Raw genomic sequence first — 6,865 nt, forward strand, 5'->3', positions numbered from 1 at the left:
TCCAGCTCACACCCATAGCTATCTGGGTGGGATGCGGAGGGTATAGGACCAGCTGAAGTAAGAATAAATTGACTAAGCTTGGATTCCATTTGGTTCACACAGTATTTGAGTACAAGCTGAAAAATTCACCAATGATTGATTTTATTATAGCTACATTCACACTTTAAAAAAATGAGAGAATGGAGAGAACAATTCTTCTGAAAGAGAAGGGCTCTGAGTGGCTCATTTGGTCATGCACATTGTTTGAAAAGAAAGTGACCCAAAGTGAGAATATGTAGGTTAGTTACCTGGGCTTTTGGTCAGGAGTTTATAAAGAGAAATATATAAGATCAGTGAAAAGGAAATCTTGGTAGAAAGGAGCACAGGAGTGGGTGAATGGCAATGACATGAAATGTTAAGATTATTGTATCACACATTAATAACCTCCAGGAAATATTCAACAAGGGGAAGCATTGAATAATCAAGTATACAGGTGAGTTAGTCAGTGAGTATCTGGTATTTCACTCAGGAATGGGCTTGACAGACACATAAAATGAGTGGCTGATATAGCGGTCACAGAGGCTATACGGGACAAAGGCCCAGTAGAATCGATTCTCATTTTCCAAAGCCAGTTTGGGTATTGCTGCCTATTAATACCAAACTTTATAGCAAAGACAGTGACAAAATGGGACTGTGATATTGGGATATATTAGTTATATCACGTTCCTCGCCATCCAGGAATGGCCAACTTCATGGAATACTATCATAATTGCTTTCTAAAGGCACCTGCGGAGTTCCATTTCAGAGGCAATACTATGAAAGTACAGGGTGCAGTCCTTCCAGATACAGTATATACATTAAATTAGACACATTTATTTAATATATGGATCTGTGACCCCAAGAGGGAGGGTATGTGCATTTGGAAATTGATGAGTAAAACAGGAGTGGTCCTTTTTACCCTCACTCCAAATGACCCACTGGTATTTGGGGACTTTTGTCTCTGTAATTTAGGACTCTGTAGATTTGGAAATCTTAGTCTCTAAAAGGGGCATTCACTTACCTGGAGATTAGCAAAGGTCCTATTGAAGTTTCTGACACAGCTGCCACTGAGGAACTTCAAACCCTTATGCGAATGGACCAGCACATAAGCAGTTAACATCATGATAGTATAACTGACTAATCAGCAGGAGATGAGATAGATTCCTTTAAACATCGGGGCAGGAATATATGTGAAATCCAGGTAAACTACCTGAGCATACTCCTTTTGTCCTATAGAGCATACTCCTATTAAAACTTTGAATTTCCTTGTGCACCACTTCTAGATTAAGAAGGAGAAAAGGAAAGTTTGAGTCATTTCACCATTAGTTAAGCCACCAAGATTTACAGAGCTGGTAATTAAAGTTGAGGGGACTTTAAATTACAGTGGAGGAGAAGGAGGATGAGTTAGTTCTACACTCAACCTTGAAATCAACTGGAATGACAGGGTATATAGCGCTTCCCACTCACTTCTCTCATCTGAGCTCTCTCTCAGGGTGAGAGGCCAACAGGAATGGAGGAAGAGCTGCTCTCCAAACTTGCGTGCAGAAATAGATCTGTGAGGCACTAGGTATGGACTGTGGCAGGCGAAAATAACATTATTCAGATTTCCCGCTCATGCAGTGAATTGACTGTTGGTCCTATCTGCTACTCTCTGAAGCTTGCAATGCATTTGCACTAGGTTAGGTGCCCCATAGGCTGTCCCCAGCCTTTGGTTGAATGCAGCAAAGATACAGATGTGGGTCCATTTATGCAAAATGTAGGACTCTTTCAGTGGGTGGCTGTGGCTCAAGGTCTCCCCCTCTGGTGGGACTGAAAACTTCCTTATAACAACACAATATTCTGAGACTTCCTATTCAACCATCTTGCTTTCTCCCTCTGGAAGTGGTCAAACCTGCTCTGAAATCTGAAATCTCTTCCAGTTTTCCATCCCATCCCTACTTTCCTTCACAGGTATTTCTCCCAATAAATCTCTTCTACATCTAATCCTCTCTTGTCATCTTCTTCTCCAAGAACCCAAACTACATAAGCGAAAGTCTTACTCTAAGGATATCACAACATTCATCATGTTCTCTGTGTATAGTGCTAGTTACTGGGTGAGTACATTTTTTGAATATTTTATTTATTTAGTTTGAGAGAGAGAGGAAGGGAGGGAGAGAGAGAGGGAGAGAAACATCAATTTGTGGTTGCCTCTTGCATATGCCTTACTGGAGACCTGGCCTAAAATCTAGGCATGTGCTCTGACTGGGAATCGAACCAGTGACCCTTTGCTTCACAGTCTGGTGTTCAGTAGACTAAGGCTCACCAACCAGGGCTGGGTGAGTACTTTAATTTATCAACAAATAGAAAATACTGTATTTTGACTTTTTAATGCCTATATTTCCCTTAATATAAACTCGTGTTATGTTAAGAATAGGTAGGTGTATAATGATAAAAAGTAAACATATCTTTGTCTGTGCCTTGACTGTATTTATGAAATTGCTTTCAATGTATTGATCCTGATTTGCAGTTTAGTTGATCTGAATGCTATTCATTGTCATCATTTAATGTTAAAGTATTGAATTAAATATCATGTGTTTGCATTAAGTTTAGTGTCATAGGCCTATAATATTTTAAATAGTTATAACTTACTTGGAATGATCAGCATATTAGCAGAGGAATACACTGTTACCCCCAAAGATGAGGAAAAATGGTGCTGTATGTGGGTATTTGTTAGATTCCAGTGATATCTTTTAAAACATGGATTGCATTATTCAATTATTCTTTGTATTGCATGTAATAACTTTGTTACCTGAATTGGTTTAAAACTGACAGAACATAAAAACTGTCCAATCAAAACATGGAAAGTTTACAGTGTAATTGCACTCAGTAATATTTATATTTGTGGGCTGAAATGCTTCTAGGTGTTTTTCTGCTCCCCTACTCTTTCATCCTCTAAATGTTTGTTTCAATTTTTTCCTCACTGAATATTGTCTTTAAACTCTTGCTGCCAAAACTTTGAGATGTATATTTTAATATTTATGCCACTTCAGGTTTCTGGACAATTAAGTTTCAAAAATCCTAGAAATGTGTTCTCAGTGTTTTATATGGGACCCCTCTCCTGGACAAAGAACTTGAAGCTAATGGGACTGTAGTAAAACATGAAAGATTTTTTTTTAACTACATGGTTAAAGAAAGAAATAGAACCTAGTAGAATTGATTATTCCGAGAAGGACCAGAGTACTTATTAAACAAACAAAAAGAACAGAAAAAACACTGTCCACTGCATTCTGTAATTTATGTCATTATTCCAGGGTTCCTGATGTAATAGACAGATGTCAGAATGTGACCTTTAATATTAATGTGATAAACTAGATTGAGCAAATTCAGTTAAAAGTAACTCTTAATATGACTGTAAATTCAGGAATGGTTTAATCAGAAAGGATATTACTTAGTAAAAGACAGAAAGCTGTACTTGAACAACAATTGAATAAAAAAAAACTTTTAAAAAGGGGAAAAAAAGAAAGGATGTTACTCATAGTGATTTGTAAAGACATTTAGTTGAATATTTTGAAAGAAGAAGAGAATAATACTACCAGTATGACTCAGGCTCATTAGTCATTCTATTATAAGTCAGAAATCAATTTCCATGGTAAAATATATATTGAGTATAATCCAAAGTCTCCCATTGAAAAAGATCTCAGCACAGAAATCTCAATTTTAATAACTTAATATCCGACCAGATCGATCATATCTTTTCCTTCTAGTCTGCATTGTCTATGTCATATCATTCATCATATAACACTGAAGTTGTTTGTTTACTTATTTGCCAAACTTTGTGAGTTTCTTCAAAGCAAGGACCCTTTTTAATTTACATCTGTATCTCGGTGTTCTATACAATACCTGGTATAGATGTGCTGTAAAATTTATTTTTTTTAGTAAAGAAAAATTCCAAAGCAGAGATTTATTAGAAGACATTCAGGATTCATCACAAATTGAATATGAAGAGAGGAAAAAATCTATCCAAAGGTTTTTAGGTCACAAATAAGAGAACTTTACACAGAAAGGCAAAGAGGCAACATCTTTGCAAAGTACAAGTTGGAAGCATCTTTTACAAAGTACAAGTTCAGATCTACCCAATACTGAGTTATTGAACTACTGACCCAAGTTAAAGTCAAGTGTGAATAAGGGTCTAAAGCATACTTAGGCCTGTAGGTGAAAGTTGAGAGTTTGCAACTTCAAAAATGTCATATATAGTGAGGAGCACTGGGGGCTGGGCTGAGATGGGAGTAAAAGACAGAAAACTGTACTTGACCAACAATTAAAATAAATTTTAAAACAGACAAAAAATGTCATATATAGAAGTGTTTTTTTGTGTATATCTAGAAGACATGAATTTTCTGTACTATAGTAAAATTAGGTTATACATATTGTGATGATAAAATAATTAAATTATGTTTTCTAAACAATTTAACACATAGTATTTTAGTTACAAATATGTTTTAAATATAAATTAAGAGAATCATAAAATAGCAGGAAGGAAAGAAATAGGCAGGATAGTTCAAGGTTTTAATGCCTGTTTTAAAAAATACAAATAAATTTTTAAAAAGGAAAAAAATTAAAAATACAAATAAAATTCAATAAAACAAAAATAATAGCAGGTCTTTATATATGTTTTTTAAATTTTTTCCTATACTCTGTACTAATAGAGATAATTCTCAGAGTTTTAAAATATATTTAATTACTTAGGTTAAAATGTAACTATCCAAAACAATACGAAAAGCAGAATAATGTAGGAAAAAGCTGAGTTTTTCACGTGAAATATAAAAACAAAATGTATATAAGAAATAATGGAGTAATACACTGAAACAGAGAGCTGTAAGTATATGTTTCACTTTTATAAATGTAGAAATAATTCCATGATAAACAGTGACAAAATATTCTGGGGACATAGTGTTTATTCTCATAATATATTAAAGTCTTAAAGCATCAGGTATTAGTCACTGAATTACTTTTTTTCTAGGCAGTAAACGACAGCCCACTTCTCAGGAAGAATTAATTTAGCGTGTTATGTTTTCAGAACACACAAGTTAATGCCAAACTATGAAATAATTGTCACATAATTAGTTTTATTAATATTAGTAATATGGACACACTATCCCCCATAATCGAAAAAATTATTCTTCTAGTAAGTCAGTTGGTAAGAGTAAGTTAAGTATTCTGGAAGCTAATTAAGTTGGTGAGTCTACTAAGTGTCATCTGACATACTAAACTTGCTATCTGGCACCATTTAGGTGGTAAAAGCTGACCCAAGTGATTCATGAGCTACTCTGCAATTCAAAATTAATAAGTTTTTGTGTTCTCTGAAATTTTAAATGTATCTCCCACAGATACTATACTGGGTTATTTTTTCTATGTTTCTAAATTTTGATAATAGAAGCCTTACTTATAGACCAAACCAAAACCTCTCTGTGTTACTCAAATGTCATGGTCAATACTAAAACTCAACAACCAGTTGATAATAAATGGTTAGCAGCCTGTGTGTAATCTGTATTTCCTTCCTTGAAGATACCTGGGTAAAAATGGTGTTCAGTTTAGTCAAATATTCTAAACATGCAAACTGTATCTCTCATTCTGTGCCCTCCCCCCCCACTGGGGAGAATGCAAACTCAGGCCCTCACTAGCACAAATTTTGCAGTTGAGTTTCCCACATTTTGGGAAATTGCAGGGGTCAGCACATCCAGAGTGCAATAGAGAAGCCTCCCCTGGGAAAACCACCTTTGTGATCACCGTCTCTCTCCTGCCAGGTAAGTATGCAAACTGGAACTCTTGATAGCATTTAGTAACAGATGTTTGCTTTAACAGAATGTTCTTAGATGGACATACCTGATTTGTCCAGACTGCTTATGACAAACACACTTGGAACTTATGGATTTGTGTGGTATGGTACTCTGGAACATTTTAGATATGCAATTACCAGTGTGAAAGTATTTGTATTTCCTTATCATGCTATTATAACTGTATTGCCTCTTAGCTACAGTTTTACTTTTAAACTATTCTGTGAAAATGGATCTGGGTCCTTTCAAATATTTGCTTTTCCTATGCCAGCTGGCACCAAGTTTTGCCAGTAGAGAACACTGCCAGAGAGTTTTTGTCTTCTATATTTGGTACACTGGCTTTGCAGGCTCCTGTAGTGTCCACAGCTTTTCTAGTGCCTAATTCTCCCAGAACAAGGGCAGGCGGCAGTATCTGACAGCCAGCGGCTTCCTTTGTCACCTCCTATTTCCTGATGGTTTTGTAAAAGAGTGACTCTCCCAGTGCTCAGCTTGCGCAGGGCAGGGCAGGGCAGTCAACAGCACTCAACAGGCAACCAGTTGCCCCAGAGCCTCTCCGCCATGGCCTCTTCCACAGAAAACAGTGCCCAGCAGAACTCTGAAATGAACAGCTTCACCCAGTACCAAGTACCAAGGTCGTTTTCTAGCAAGTGCCAGAGGGCATATTCCCAGCAAGTTCTGTTGGCATGGCATCACAAAACTTCTGTTGTCCACTAAGCCATGGTGTATCCTCTCCAACAGAGTGGGAATCTCATTTCTGAGAAATAAGGTTCTTCATTATGTAAGCTATCTTAGGCATAGGGTTAGTGACTGCTTCTTAAATCTGTTATTTCTACATTTTTATTTCTCTTTACTTACTAATATCTCCTTAACATAATCACTTGTTATAGTAATGATTCTTTATATAAAACTTACACTGTTCAAACGACTATGTGTATTTTTTTCCTCCTATTTGGACACAGAATGATACAATCTAAAATGCTCTCCCTGTGTGTTTACAACCTCAAGTCATGTCTCTCTCGAATCACTTTTAAAAC

At 36.1% G+C, this 6,865-nt stretch overlaps 1 non-coding gene across 1 annotated transcript; it reads right to left on the reverse strand.

The window, feature by feature from the left end:
* Window positions 1-5,646: 5,646 nt before the first annotated feature.
* On the reverse strand, window positions 5,647-5,809 carry LOC119054207 (U1 spliceosomal RNA). Its single transcript, XR_005083466.2, has one exon. It is a non-coding gene; the product is annotated as a U1 spliceosomal RNA (small nuclear RNA).
* Window positions 5,810-6,865: the final 1,056 nt, after the last annotated feature.

Source organism: Artibeus jamaicensis, unplaced genomic scaffold (assembly GCF_021234435.1).
Source record: "Artibeus jamaicensis isolate MK-2021 breed Jamaican fruit bat unplaced genomic scaffold, CSHL_Jam_final scaffold_916, whole genome shotgun sequence".
NCBI classification, from domain to species: domain Eukaryota; kingdom Metazoa; phylum Chordata; class Mammalia; order Chiroptera; family Phyllostomidae; genus Artibeus; species Artibeus jamaicensis.